We start from the raw sequence: 15,461 nt of genomic DNA on the forward strand, positions 1-15,461 counted from the left end.
TCTAGTTTCCAAAATGGGGTCACTTGTGGGGGGTTTCCACTGTTTAGGCACATCAGGGGCTCTCCAAACGCGACATGACACCGGCAGACCATTCCATCAAAGTCAGCATTCTAAAACGTCACTACTTCCCTTCTGAGCCCCACTGTGCACCCATACAGTAATTTTCTGCCACATATGGTGCATCAATGTACTCAGGACAAATTGGACAACTTTTGGGGTCCAATTTCTACTGTTACCCTTGGGAAAATAAAATATTGGGGACTAAAAATCATGTTTGTGGAAAAAATGATTTTCATATTTTCACGCCCAGACGCTATAAACTTTAGTGAAACACATGGGGGTTCTAAGTTCATATCACACATCTAGATAAGTTCCTTGGGGGGTGTATTTTCCAAAAAGGGGTCACTTGTGGGGGTTTCCACTGTTTAGGCACATCAGGGGCTATCCAAACGCAACATGGCGTCCAATCTCAATTCCAGCCAATTTTGTGTTGAAAAAGTCAAATGGCGCTCCTTCCCTTCCAAGCTCAACCATGCGCCCAAACAGTGGTTTACGCCCACATATCAGGTATCAGCGTACTCAGAATAAATTGCACAATAACTTTTGCAGTCCAAATTTTCCTGTTACCCTTGGGGAAAAAAAATAATTGGATCTGAAGTAATGTCTTTATGAAAAAAAGTTAAATGTTAATTTTTTTTAAAACATTCCAAAAATTCCTGTGAAGCACCAGAAGGGTTAATAAACTTCTGACATGTGGTTTTGAGCACCTTGAGGGGTGCAGTTTTCAAAATGGTACCAATTTTGGGTATTTTCTATCATATAGACCCCTCAAAGTGACTTCAAATGTGATGTGGTCCCTTAAAAAAAATGGTGTTGTAGAAATGAGAAATCGCTGGTCAACTTCTAACCCTTATAACTTCCTAACAAAAGAAATTTGGTTCCAAATTTGTGTTGATGTAAAGTAGACATGTGGGAAATGTTATTAAGTCTTTTGTGTGACATATCTGTGTGATTAATGGGCATGAAAATTCAAAATTGGAAAACGCTAAAATTTTCCACCAAATTTCCATTTTTTTCACAAATAAATGCAAGTCATGTCAAAGAAATTTTACCACTAACATGAAGTAAAATATATAATGAGAAAACAATGTCAGAATCACCGGGATCCATTTAAGCGTTCCAGAGTTATTACCCCATAAAGGGACAGTGGTCAGAATTGTAAAAATTGGCCCGGGCATTAACGTGCAAACCACCCTTGGGGGTAAAGGGGTTAATGGCTAACTGAAAAGATGGTAACACATTGCAAGCTTTCCAGACTACTCAGGTCTCTTCAGGCATAGAATAATACAAAATCTGAAGAATCACATAGCACAGACATAATGCAATAGGTAAGACAAATGACGTGAAGTAGAACTATCATTATGGGAGAGGGATAAAAGTGGTGGCCATAAATATTGGAACAGTTCATATATTAGGAGTGTGAAAGTTTTATTGTCCTCTGATAGGGGTCTGGTTCTGTGTTGTGATACCCAACAAGGTCTGAGGAGAAAATTCCTTAATTGATATAAAAAGACATGAATCCCTGCGACACATTCATTCCTGCTTTGAGAGTGTCAAAGGCTGTCATGAGTTTATACTCCCAGATCCTTCTGTTTCTCTGAGATTTGAAGTTACCTTTTTAACACAAGTAATTTCATGTCCATGGTGCTGTGATCAGGGCTACAAAAATATTTTGCCACAGGTAGATCTATTCTTTTTTCTCTTATTGTGTAGTTGTGAGAATTCATCCTTGTTCTAAGTTTTTGCCCTGTCTCTCCCACATACAGACCCCCAGTTGGTACAAATAATTAAGTACACCACACTTTCATACCTTACACCACTCTTAATTATTTGTGGAGCTACAACATTTGACATTTGCCTGAATTTTTATATCTACACATGGTTTACACAAATGATATTTTCTTGTCTTAACTCTATACTATTTACCATTAGAAGCTGTGTATTTTTGTAATTATCTGTATGTATACATGATTGATTACCACTTCTGTCTCTGTAAAAACAATCCCCTTTAATCCCTTTCAGACATTGGGCATAAATGTACGCCAATGTCGGACTCCCTTCCTTTGATGTGGGCTCCGTCGCTGAGCCCACATCTTTTTCGGCACATGTCAGCTGTCAACTACTCCACCTGTGGCACGAACACAGAGACGGGGTAACAACAAGTGTAGGAAGATGACAGTCCATTGAGTCAATACAAGGTGCAAGGCCAGTTGATCTGAGGAACACAACCTGTCTCCAAACATATCCATGGTTCAGCGATGGTCAATGGAGCAGATCTGTATTCTTCCAACCAAGGCTGAAAACCCCTAGGTTGTTTCCTATAGAATGATAGATCCGTGACCTTCGTGATGGAGCCATGATGTAAATGGCTGCCGTCCTGTCTCTGGTCCTTTTGGGATGTATGGATGTCTTGGCAGAATCTCTCTGGCTGTTTCTCTCTTTGTCTCTTTATACAGAGGCCTGTAACCTATTTGCGCACTTAACAAGTGTCCCTCATTCAGTATTTACATAAAGGGTAAGAATGGAGATGAGAACAAGTAGGATTACTTAAACTATTTGCATTAGTTTTCCCTCTCTGCTTTAGAAGTCAACAAACTGGCTCCATAACACAAGGCATAATTAGCATATCAGCAAACATCACTAGTGATCAAGGATAAGCGCACAATAAAAGTCAATATTACCGACTTACACAAACAAAAGTCTGTTTTCTTGACCAACCAGAAATCAACACTTAAATTTAAAGCCAACATACAGATAACATTCTATTATTCTTCGTTTGCTAAAAAATAGTCGTCTGGTTAATTAAGGAACAATGCTGTATGTCTTCACAATGCCAAAAGTAAAAAAAAATGTTTTTAAAAATATTAAAAAATTTAAAAAAAAATATAAAAGTTCAAATTCACCCTTTTGCCCCATTTAAAATAAAACAATAAAAAAATATACATATTTGGTATTGCTGCATTCAGAATCAACCGATCTATCAACATAAAAAAAGAATTAACCCAATCACTAAACGGCGTAATGAGAAAAAACGTAAAACAATGCCAGAATTAAGTTTTTTTGGTTGCCACACTATTGCATTAAAATACAATAACAGGCGATCAGAAGATCATATCTGCACCAAAATGGTATCATTAAAAACGTCAGCTCGGCACACAAAAAATAAGCCTTCACCCAACGCAAGATCATGAAAAATCAAGATGCGACGGGTATCGGAATATGGAGCAATTCTTTCATACTTTACCTAATGAAGAGGAGTTATTTTTACTGATATTTGTTTATTTTCTGTTGGTATTTGGTTTATCCTATAAAACTCCCATATAATATTCTCACCTTGAATTTATCCTATAAAACTCCCATATAATATTCTCACCTTGAATTTATCCTATAAAACTCCCATATAATATTCTCACCTTGAATTTATTCTATAAAACTCCCATATAATATTCTCACCTTGAATTTATCCTATAAAACTCCCATATAATATTCTCACCTTGAATTTATTCTATAAAACTCCCATATAATATTCCATCTTGAATTTATTCTACAAAACTCCCATATAATGATCTCACCTTGAATTTATTCTATAAAACTCCCATATAATATTCTCACCTTGAATTTATCCTATAAAACTCCCATATAATATTCTCACCTTGAATTTATTCTATAAAACTCCCATATAATATTCTCACCTTGAATTTATTCTATAAAACTCCCATATAATATTCTCACCTTGAATTTATCCTATAAAACTCCCATATAATATTCTCATCTTGAATTTATTCTATAAAACTCCCATATAATATTCTCACCTTGAATTTATCCTATAAAACTCCCATATAATATTCTCACCTAGAATTTATCCTATAAAACTCCCATATAATATTCTCACCTTGAATTTATTCTATAAAACTCCCATATAATATTCTCACCTAGAATTTATCCTATAAATCTCCCATATAATATTCTCACCTTGAATTTATTCTATAAAACTCCCATATAATATTCTCACCTTGAATTTATCCTATAAAACTCCCATATAATATTCTCACCTTGAATTTATCCTATAAAACTCCCATATAATATTCTCACCTTGAATTTATTCTATAAAACTCCCATATAATATTCTCACCTTGAATTTATTCTATAAAACTCCCATATAATATTCTCACCTTGAATTTATTCTATAAAACTCCCATATAATATTCTCACCTAGAATTTATCCTATAAATCTCCCATATAATATTCTCACCTTGAATTTATTCTATAAAACTCCCATATAATATTCTCACCTTGAATTTATTCTATAAAACTCCCATATAATATTCTCACCTAGAATTTATCCTATAAAACTCCCATATAATATTCTCACCTAGAATTTATTCTATAAAACTCCCATATAATATTCTCACCTTGAATTTATTCTATAAAACTCCCATATAATATTCCATCTTGAATTTATTCTATAAAACTCCCATATAATATTCTCACCTTGAATTTATCCTATAAAACTCCCATATAATATTCTCACCTTGAATTTATCCTATAAAACTCCCATATAATATTCCATCTTGAACACACGTCGCGTGCATCATGTTTTTGTACAATTTGTGAATAATATATATAGGTTCTCCTCGTCTGAGTTATTTTTGAAGGTCAACAAAATACGATTTTCCTGTCATTCATTTCTCACACTCTAGGTATAATAATGACTTTTCCCTGTGTGGGATTTTTGATGTTTAAAAAGGTTGTTGGTACTTGCTTTCTTGGGTCTCTTGAGGTTTTTACGTCATGTGAGCCCTGTGCCCAATCAGCGCTGATGTCACTGTCCCCACCTTCGGACAAATCAAGCATCATGAGGCCGTCAGAGAGCAGCCGCAGCCCTGGCTTCATGTTGATGTTCAATATGTCCGAAGGAACAGTGAAGCTGCTGCTGATTGGGTGCAGGGCTCGTGTGATGTGAGAACCTCACATAAGCCCCGGGACAGTGAGTCTCAACACCGCTGAAGTGGAGCCGACACGCCAGCGGAGTATGAGTGTTTTTATTTTAATGAGGCCAAACATAAGGAATGAGTTCACTGAGAAAAAAATATATATATACCGTGTTTTTTGGACTATAAGACACACCTAGGTTTAGAGGAAATTAGGAAAAAAAAATTGAAGCAAAAAATGTGGTTAATTCTGTACTTAATATCCCTTATCCTGGTGTATATGGTCCCCTCATCCCTATTCTGATACACATGGCCCCCTCATCCCTACCCTGGTATACATAGATCCCTCATCCCTATCCTAGTATGCATGGGCCCATCCTTATCCTAGTATGCAGGGTCCCATCCTATTGTGGCATGATTGGCCCCATCCCACTCCTGGTATGCAGTGCCCCATCTCATCGTAGTATGCATGGCCCCCATCCTTATCCTGGTATGCAGGGCCCCCATCTCTTCCTAGTATGCAGGGCACCATCACTATTCGGGTATGACTGGCCCCCCATTCCAGTCCTGCTATGCATAGCCCAATCCTTATAATTGGCCCCCATCCTGGTATCCATGGCCCCATCACAAAACATTAAGAAAAAAGCATTACACTTACCTACCCGGCGCTCCCTTGCTGAATCCTGCTCTGATACCAGCAACTGCTTTATGCTTGGAAGCAGCACATGGCAGGGACATAATGCGTTGCTCACAAGCAGAGCACAGCTGCTGGAGTACTCGCCGTTAAAACTATTTCACCATTATGAACATAAAAAAGGCTTCTCCCCTATGTGACATCTCTGATGTTTATTAACAGTTGATTTCCAAGTAAAATATTTCCCACATTAAGAAAATAAAAAAGGCTTCTCTGTGTGACTGCTCTGATGTCTAACAAGATTCCCTTTCCGGTTAAAATATTTCCCACAATCTGAACAGGAAAAAGGCTTCTCCCCTGTGTGAGTTCTATGGTGAGTAACAAGCAGTGATTTACGTGCAAAACATTTCCCACATTCTGAACAGGAAAAAGGCTTCTCCCCTGTGTGACTGCTCTGATGTCTAACAAGATTCTCTTTCCGGATAAAATATTTCCCTCAATCTGAACAGGAAAAAGGCTTCTCCCCTGTGTGAGTTCTATGGTGAGTAACAAGCAGTGATTTATGTGCAAAACATTTCCCACATTCTGAACATGAAAAAGGCTTCTCTCCTGTGTGAGTTCTTTGGTGTTCATTAAGATTCCCTTTCTGGTTAAAACATTTCCCACATTTTGAACTGGAAAAAGGTTTCTCCCCTGTGTGACTGCTCTGATGGCGATCAAGATGCCATTTCTGGTTAAAACATTTCCCACATTCTGAACAGGAAAATGGCTTCTCCCCCGTGTGAGTTCTTTGGTGACTAACAAGATGCCATTTCTGGTTAAAACATTTCCCACATTCTGAACAGGAAAAAGGCTTCTCTCCTGTGTGAGTTCTTTGGTGTTCATTAAGATTCCTCTTCTGGTTAAAACATTTCCCACATTCTGAACAGGAAAATGGCTTCTCCCCCGTGTGAGTTCTCTGGTGACTAACAAGATGCCATTTCTTGTTAAAACATTTCCCACATTCTGAACAGGAAAAAGGCTTCTCTCCTGTGTGAGTTCTTTGGTGTTCATTAAGATTCCCTTTCTGGTTAAAACATTTCCCACATTTTGAACAGGAAAAAGGCTTCTCCCCTGTGTGAGTTCTTTGGTGTATATCAAGATTCCCTTTCTGGTTAAAACATTTCCCACATTCTGAACATGAAAAAGTCTTCTCTCCTGTGTGAGTTCTTTGGTGTTCATTAAGATTCCCTTTCTGGTTAAAACATTTCCCACATTTTGAACAGGAAAAAGGTTTCTCCCCTGTGTGACTGCTCTGATGGCGATCAAGATGCCATTTCTGGTTAAAACATTTCCCACATTCTGAACAGGAAAAAGGCTTCTCCCCTGTGTGCGTTCTATGGTGAATAACAAAATTTGATTTACGTGCAAAACATTTCCCACATTCTGAACATGAAAAAGGCTTTTCTCCTGTGTGAGTTCTATGGTGAGCAACAAGCAGTGATTTACGTGCAAAACATTTCCCACATTCTGAACATGAAAAAAGCTTCTTTGCCTTAGGAGCAGTTTGTTTTTCATTGCCTTTTTTGTGACTTTGATTTTTCTTAGTAGTCAGTAATGAATCAGAAGATGGGACCTGTTTCATAGGATCAGATGACAGATCTTTGCTGTGAATGGATGATGGTATATCTGGAGTAATGGCATTCACTTCAGTTGTATCTTGTAGGATCTCAAGATCATCAGATTTAAAACTTGAAGATGTCAGCTGTCCCTCTGATCTCCTGGTACAGTCATCTGCTAAGATAAAAAAAACAATTATTTTTAATAAAATATCCTTGAGTTTAATATTTTTGAACATTTCTATTTAAACTGTACATAAAAATGGCAAGCTATGTAAAAACTTTAATTATTTACCAAGACAATGACAGTTCACAGTCTAATAGAAAACCTTGCTGGATGAGCCAGTAGTGTGTGGTGTTCAACTGTTTGTTCATTCTGCCTCCCAAATATCAAATATAAAGAAACCAATCAATGTTATGCAGGTGAAAATAATACCAATTCTCATCTCACAAAAAACAAGTCCCCACTCAGGTCCATCATCTGTCAATGGAAAAACAGAGGTTCCCGCACTATTAGTGGCTCAAAGGCGGCTGAAAAGTATAAACCAATCCAGCAAAATCCGCTCTCACTTCGGAGTCTTGCAGTGTGCGCAAACAACATTTAGGATCCCAGTATTTAGCAATATTATAGTGAGAAGAACCCACTTAATTTGCGGTGTCTCTTGGAGCACAATCTGGGCACTATGTGCTGGGTAATAACATGGCAAATGTGTAATTTTCACTCTCCAACATCCACTGCGTGTTAATTTCCAGAAAGTGGCTGTGGAGTCAAAATATTCACTCCTCCTACACACGTGGTTAAAATTGTTGGTACCCCTCGTTTAATGACGAGAAATCCCACAATGGTCACAGAAATAACTTGAATCTGACAAAAGTAATAATAAATAAAAAATCTATGAAAATGAACAAATGAAAGTCAGACATTGCTTTTCAACCATGCTTCCACAGAATTAAAAAAAAATAAAACTCATGAAATAGGCCTGGACAGAAATGATTGTACCCTTAACTTAACCGCTTCGTGACCACCAACGTTAGATAAACATCGGCGCTAGCAGGGCTTTGTGCAGCGCGGACGTTTGTCTACGGTCGGCAGTTTTGTGCTCATCGGGACCCCACATACCTTATAACTAGGGGATTTCGCCGCACAACACATCCTGTGACCCTCGACCTCATTGAGATCTGATTGGTTCAGGTCCTTATGACATCAGCGTCACACCAGCCAATGAGTCAAATCACTGGGAAAGTTTGTTGCAGCAGTGAACTTTCCCGGGTGATCTGCCCCATAAAAACGCTGTTTCTCCTCAGATCTCCTGTCAGTGAGAGATTAGAGGAGAAACATTGTTACAAGTGCTGCTGGGAACAGCTGTGTCAGTCAGCGATTGTGCTATAAAGTAACAATACAGATAAGGCAGGTTAGGGTTAGTGCTATAGTTAGGGTTAGTGTTGGGGCTAAAGTTAGGGGTAGGCTAAGAATTAGGCTTTTCTCAAATGCTTCCCAAATTATTTGGTCACGTCGTAGTTTTCAATTTCCGGTAAAAAAATAAAAACGAATAAAATGGCCCGTCAGTACTATAGTGCAGGAGACTTATGCACTTTTATGTTCTGATAGCGAAGAAACTGCAGTGTCTGATGGGGATGTGGATTTCGAGGGCTTTAGTAGCAGCGACAGTGATAGCTCAGAAATGAGCAGTGATTCCGGTCCATCCTCACACACAAGGACCAGGACAACAAGAAGGACAAATAGCGCTTCTGGAGAAATGTCTCCAACTCAGGGAACAATGCCCACTACTAGCGCTGTCCCTAGTGCTCGGGAATTGGCGCACACCAATGTCCAAGGGGCTTTGCCTCTTGATGTAGCATTTCCCAGATGGGAGGCTTCGGATTCGGCTACTCCATTCATCCCTAATTTTAATGCCATTCCTGGTATAAATGTGGAGGTGGAAAATTTTGGACCAATTATTTTTTTAATTTGTTTCTGACAGATAGCTTGCTAGAGCATATTGTCCTACAAATTTATATGTGTCCCAATTCATCAGCCAGAATCCACGATCCTATTATGCTAGGTCAAATTTATGGAACCAACTAATGTCCTAGAAATGAAAACATTTTTAGGACTTACAGTCGCTATGGGGCTTGTTAAAAAAATGACCATTCTGTCCTATTGGTCCAACTGCCCTGTTCAAGCCACCGCTATATTTCCTGCCGTTCTTCCTAGGACCTGTTATCAAATGCTCATGAGATTTTGGCATTTTAATGACAATAGTCAATGCCTGCCCAGAAATGTCCCAGAACATGACAGACTATTCAAAATCAGACCCATCATCGAAGACTTGACAGAAAAGTTGTTAAAGCTCTACACCCCAACAGAAAACATTTCCATTGATGAGTCCCTTGTAAAATTCAGAGGAAGACTGCACCTCAAGCCATTTATTCCTTCTAAGAGGACAAGGTTCGGAATAAAGCTCTATAAAATGTGTGAGAGTTCAACCGGATACACATCAGCTTTTCACATTTATAAGGGAAAAGACAGCCAACTAAACCCACCAGGACGCCCTACTTATCTGGGGACATCTGGAAAAATGGTTTGGGAGCTGATAACTCCATTTTTACAATAAGGCTACAATCTGTATGTTGACAACTACTACACCAGCATACCTCTATTTAAAGGTCTGGTTGAACATAACATAGGGGCTTGTGGGACCATTCACATAAACCGTCAGGGGTTTCCACAATCATTGGTCAGCAAAAAGCTCCGAAAGGGGCAGTCATGGGCTTTACACAATGGAGAGCTGCTTGTCCTTAAGTATAAGGATAAAAATGATATTTTTATCCTGAGCTCGATCCACACAGATGCCACAAGGGCCACTGCAGACCAACAGGGATCCACTACTCCAAAACCTGTGTCTGTCACTGACTACAACAAATATATGGGGTGTGGACCTTGCAGATCAGGTTCTACAGCCATACCAGGTATCAAGAAAATCATAGATCTGGTATAAAAAGTTAGTCATGTATTTGCTTCAGGTGGCCACATATAATTCTTTTGTGTTATACAAAAAAGCCGGAAATGCAGATACTTTCCTTGATTATCAGGAAAAGGTCACTGAAAATCTTGTTTTTCAAAATTTTGTCCCCGCCAATCCTTTAGAATGTGAAGAGGTGAGAAGACTCACTGAGCGACATTTTATTGCACGCATCCCAGTAACTGAAACAAGAAAGAACCCCCAGAGAAGATGTCGTGTATGTTCCTAGAGAGGAATGAGGCATGATCCCCGCTATTATTACCCACAATGCCCATCATTGCCAGCCTTATGCCTCCATGACGGCTTTACAATCTTCCACACAGAACCACGGTTTTCAACTGTTTTGACATTCAAGCATTTGGATTATTTAGTGACAGACACATTTGAGTAGAGCTGAAATAACAACTTCCGGGGGTATGTGGGGGGAGGTCTCCAGAGACACAAGCTCGGCACAATATATTGGGCACTACAATGACATTTTTGCAATTTTTGCTCTGAAACTTCTACAAGTTTCTGGAAATCATCCATGTAGTGAAAATGGTTACTATATCCACAGATGAATTCCCAGAGGAGTGTCATTTCCAAAATGGGGTCACTTCAGGAGGGATTCTGTTGCTCTGGGAATTGGAAGTGACATCCCCCTGTGAATTCATCTCTGGGTGTAGTGACCCTTTACCTATCTACCTATTTTCCAATGTAAAATCTGGGGTTAAAACAACATTTTAATTGTAAAAATGTCATTATTTCTTCTTCACTGCCCAATGGTATAATTTTCTATGGAACAGCTGTGGTGTCAGTATGCTCACTGCACCACTAGAAGAATTCATTCAGGGAAGTATTTTGGTAAAATGCAGTCACTTTTGGGGCTTATGCTGTTCTGGCACCTCAGGGGCTCTGACAATGTGACATGTCACCCACAAACAATTCCAGCAAAATCTGCTCTCCAATATGGCGCTCCTTCCCTTCCAAGCTCTGCCATGCGCCCAAACAGTAGTATTCTCCCACATATGGGGTATCGGCGTGCTCAGGAGAAATTGCACAACAAATTGTATGGAGCAATTTCTCCTGTTCCCCTTATGAAAATGCAAAATATGGGGCTAAAAAGATTTGTGAAAAATCTTATTTTCTTTTTTTATTTGCATGGCGCCATGTTATAAACGTCTGTGAAGCACCTGTGGGTTCAAGGTGCTCAATACACATCTGGATAAGTTCCCTAAGGGGTCTAGTTTAAAAAATGGGGTCCCTTTTTGGGAGTTTCTACTGTTTAGGCACATCAGGGGCTCTCCAAACACGACATGGCAACTGCTAATTATTACAGCATATTTTACATTCAAAAAGTCAAATGGCGCGCCTTCCCTTCCGAGCCCTGCCGTGCGCCCAAGCAGTAGATTTCCCCCACATATGGGGTATCGGTATGCTCAGGAGAAATTGCAAAACAAAATGTATAGTCCATTTTCTCCTGTTACCCTGGCGAAAGTAAAAAATAATTAGGTCTAAATGAAAATTTTTGTGAAAGAAAAGTAAATGTATATTTTTTCCTTCCACATTCCATTCATTCCTGTGAAGCACCTGAAGGGTTAATAAACTTCTTGAATGTGGTTTTGAGCCCCTTGAGGGGTGCACTCTTCAGAATGGTGTCACTTTTGGGCATTTTATGTCATATTGACCCCCAAACTCACTTCAAATGTGAGGTGGTCCCTAAAAAAAATGGTTTTGTAAATCTTGTTGTAAAAATCAGAAATTGCTGGTCAACTTTTAACCCTTATAACTTCCTAACAAAAAAAAATTCATATAGTTGATATAGAGGCTACTGTGCAGGCGCCGCCATCACCGGTGACATTGTGCTGGATGTAATTTTTTTCTAAGCCTCACAATAGCCACAAAATTATAGGCATTATCCCCAATAATATCAATGCTATTATATGCATTATGTAATAATGGGGGCAGGTCAGTGAGGGGTCAGCGACCTGTCATAAGCCAATACAGAGGAATATGTAATCAGAACACCACATAAAGCCCCGCCCACAGCCCCACCCACAGCCCCACCCCAGAGCACGAGAATCTCATTAACTGAAAACTACAAATACAGATTACACAACAGTAAACCAGAGTTGCCCTCATTTATGGTGGACCATAGGAGCTACTATGGATCCTGAGCAGAAGATTAGAGAAAATAATATTGCTCCCCATTTCAGGAGAGATTGTGCAGTAATCTGAATTCCTTAGGATCAAAAACAATGTAATTGGTTGTAAGTTCTATAGAAAAGGGCTTTCAATGCACAAAGTAATTTGAACAGTTTTGGGTGGAGGAGAATGTTGTGGTCTAGAGGCAAAATGGTGATCATGGTAATACGGCCGGACTACACCACCGATAAAGCAGCCACAGCCGGTGACTGAGAGGAATCTGTGACTTCTCTGCATTCAGTGGTCACTACTCACCTGGGTAGTCATATGTGGGAATCTCCTCTTTACACCACTCATCACCCCTCACATATGTCTCTGTAGTATTAATATGGGTCAGATCTTCACCCTGAAACAAATATTGTAAAAGTCACCGACAGATGGAGAAGTCCCATCTATGATCAGCTCTAATCCTGCCATCTCCACCGTTCTCATTACACAAGTATAAAACATATAATACTGGAGGATAAAACAAGACTGAGCACAAGACCTTCACAGCCGTCTACACATCATAGGGGAGATCTCCTGACACCTTCTCTCCATCTACCTGATGATCCTGAGGAGCACTGGGATCTTCTTGGTTACAGTCCTGTGGAAGAAGAGGATGGGGACATCTCTCTGGTGTTGTCCTCTTACTGGATAGATCTGGAGGAAACACATACAGGGACTGAATTCATTCTCTACATACAGATAATTATAGGCCGTGTGTATTTAGTCCTGTCTGTTACCTGGTGATGTGAGGGGCTGGGGAACCTCCATTATGACGTCCTTGTACAGATCTCTGTGTCCTTCTAAATACTCCCACTCCTCCATGGAGAAATAGACAGCGACATCCTGACACCTTATAGGAACCTGACACATACAATGATACCGTCATCCCCCGATCCCTTCATAGTGTTACTGTATAATGTCCCAGCATTCCCAGCAGTGTCACCTCTCCAGTCAGCAGCTCCATCATCTTGTAGATGAGTTCTAGGATCTTCTGGTCATTGATGTCCTCATGGATCAGGGGGTGAGGTGGAGGCCCCGTGATTGGGCTCAGGGGTCTTCCCCATTCCTCAGACACAGGGTCCTGACAGCGATCACTAGAGGTCTTCCTCACCACTGTGTAATCCTGGTTATGGAGAGACACATTAATAAATCTCACTACAGACATTTCCAGAGTCCTCACCTCTCCAGTTCTGTCCATCTGTTATTCCCATAGATAAGAATGATGTAATGTGACGTCATCAGAATCTCTCACCTCTCCAGTGAGACGGAAGAGGATCTCTAGGGTGAGGTGTAACATCCTCTCCGCCATCTTGTCTCTGTCCATATCCATCCTTGATGGGTAAATCAGGAAAATTCTCTTCTGTAGAAGATCTTCACTGAGAGGATCCGATATTGTAGAGACCTGAATGAGAAGAAGATGATCCGATGTAACATCATAAGAATCCTGTGTAATAATACACTTACTGGAGATAATAAGGGAAACATATGAGGAGGTTTATTATCTTACAGGGTTTAGTTTTCTCCCCTGACATCTACTAATAAAACCTATATATTTAGGCCACAGACAACAAGCAGTTTCCTCCTCGGAGTCGGCAGCTGAACACGTTCCTCATAGACTCATCTTCCATAACGCTAATTCTCGTCTCATTACCGACACTGGAATCGGCATTAGCAATACTGCAGGAGATATTCATTACACACGACATGAGAAATAACTCCTTCATGATGAGGACGACATCTTCAACTGCGGCTCTAGAGACAGATGTGGCCAGAGTCGGTCACTGCCTCCATCCCCACCGGCCGTCTATATGAAGGTTTCCCGTCTTCCCCGCACTGGAATCTTCTCTCACGTTAGATCTCAGCTCTGAGTCACACACAGAAGTTTGAGGCTTTTCTGGAAGAACAGGACAGGAGAGATCTGAGGCCGATGTCTCCATGTACAGGGTTTCCCCTCGGGATAAGAGGCTTTTCTATCCCTTTCCGCCAATTAGAGGGGACACCTGTGGATATCGGGGTCTTTACCGGCTGCAGTCCTGGGGGGATTTACTCGGTAACGTGGACGTTGGACAAACGTCACCATCAATTCCCATCAGAGTGAAGGAACATCGCTCCTCTATTCAGCTCTATGGATCCAGGATGAAATCCACTGCGGCCCCTGCAAGAAAAGAGCGAAGTCTGGTGAGACCCCTGAGGCCGGAGATTTCTACAGCTGCTCTGTGCGCACAGGACCTGTGATGAGGTCACAGGAGGGGAGGAGTCAGGGGTCACATGATCAGGGGCCTCAGTGTGTGCAGGACTCTGCTGTGCTGGTTGTCATGGTGCTGGATGAGGGGAAGTTTCTGTGTGGGGTCAGGAGGGGTTTACAGGGTGGATGTAGCAGAGCCGTGTGTGTACGAGGTGTACGGAGCGGAGCCGTGTGTGTACAAGGTGTACGGAGCGGAGCAGTGTGTGTACGAGGTGTACGGAGCGGAGCCGTGTGTGTACAAGGTGTACGGAGCGGAGCAGTGTGTGTACGAGGTGTGCGGAGCGGAGCCGAGTGTGTACGAGGTGTACGGAGCGGAGCCGTGTGTGTACGAGGTGTACGGAGCGGAGCCGTGTGTGTACGAGGTGTACGGAGCGGAGCCGCGTGTGTACGAGGTGTACGGAGCGGAGCCGTGTGTGTACGGGGTGTACGGAGCGGAGCCGTGTGTGTACGAGGTGTACGGAGGGGAGCCGTGTGTGTACGAGGTGTGCGGAGCGGAGCCGAGTGTGTACGAGGTGTACGGAGCGGAGCCGTGTGTGTACGAGGTGTACGGAGCGGAGCCGAGTGTGTACGAGGTGTACGGAGCGGAGCCGCGTGTGTACGAGGTGTGCGGAGCGGAGCCGAGTGTGTACGAGGTGTACGGAGCGGAGCCGTGTGTGTACGAGGTGTACGGAGCGGAGCCGTGTGTGTACGAGGTGTACGGAGCGGAGCCGTGTGTGTACGAGGTGTACGGAGGGGAGCCGTGTGTGTATGAGGTGTACGGAGCGGAGCCGTGTGTGTACGAGGTGTGCGGAGCGGAGC

General features: G+C 41.3%; 1 pseudogene; it reads right to left on the reverse strand.

The window, feature by feature from the left end:
* Window positions 1–15,461, reverse strand: part of LOC141075649 (uncharacterized) — a 112,312-nt pseudogene that overhangs the window by 86,392 nt on the left and 10,459 nt on the right.

The sequence above is a fragment of the Dendrobates tinctorius genome, unplaced genomic scaffold, assembly GCF_039654945.1.
Source record: "Dendrobates tinctorius isolate UK_male_01 unplaced genomic scaffold, ASM3965494v1 ptg000366l, whole genome shotgun sequence".
NCBI lineage: Eukaryota > Metazoa > Chordata > Amphibia > Anura > Dendrobatidae > Dendrobates > Dendrobates tinctorius.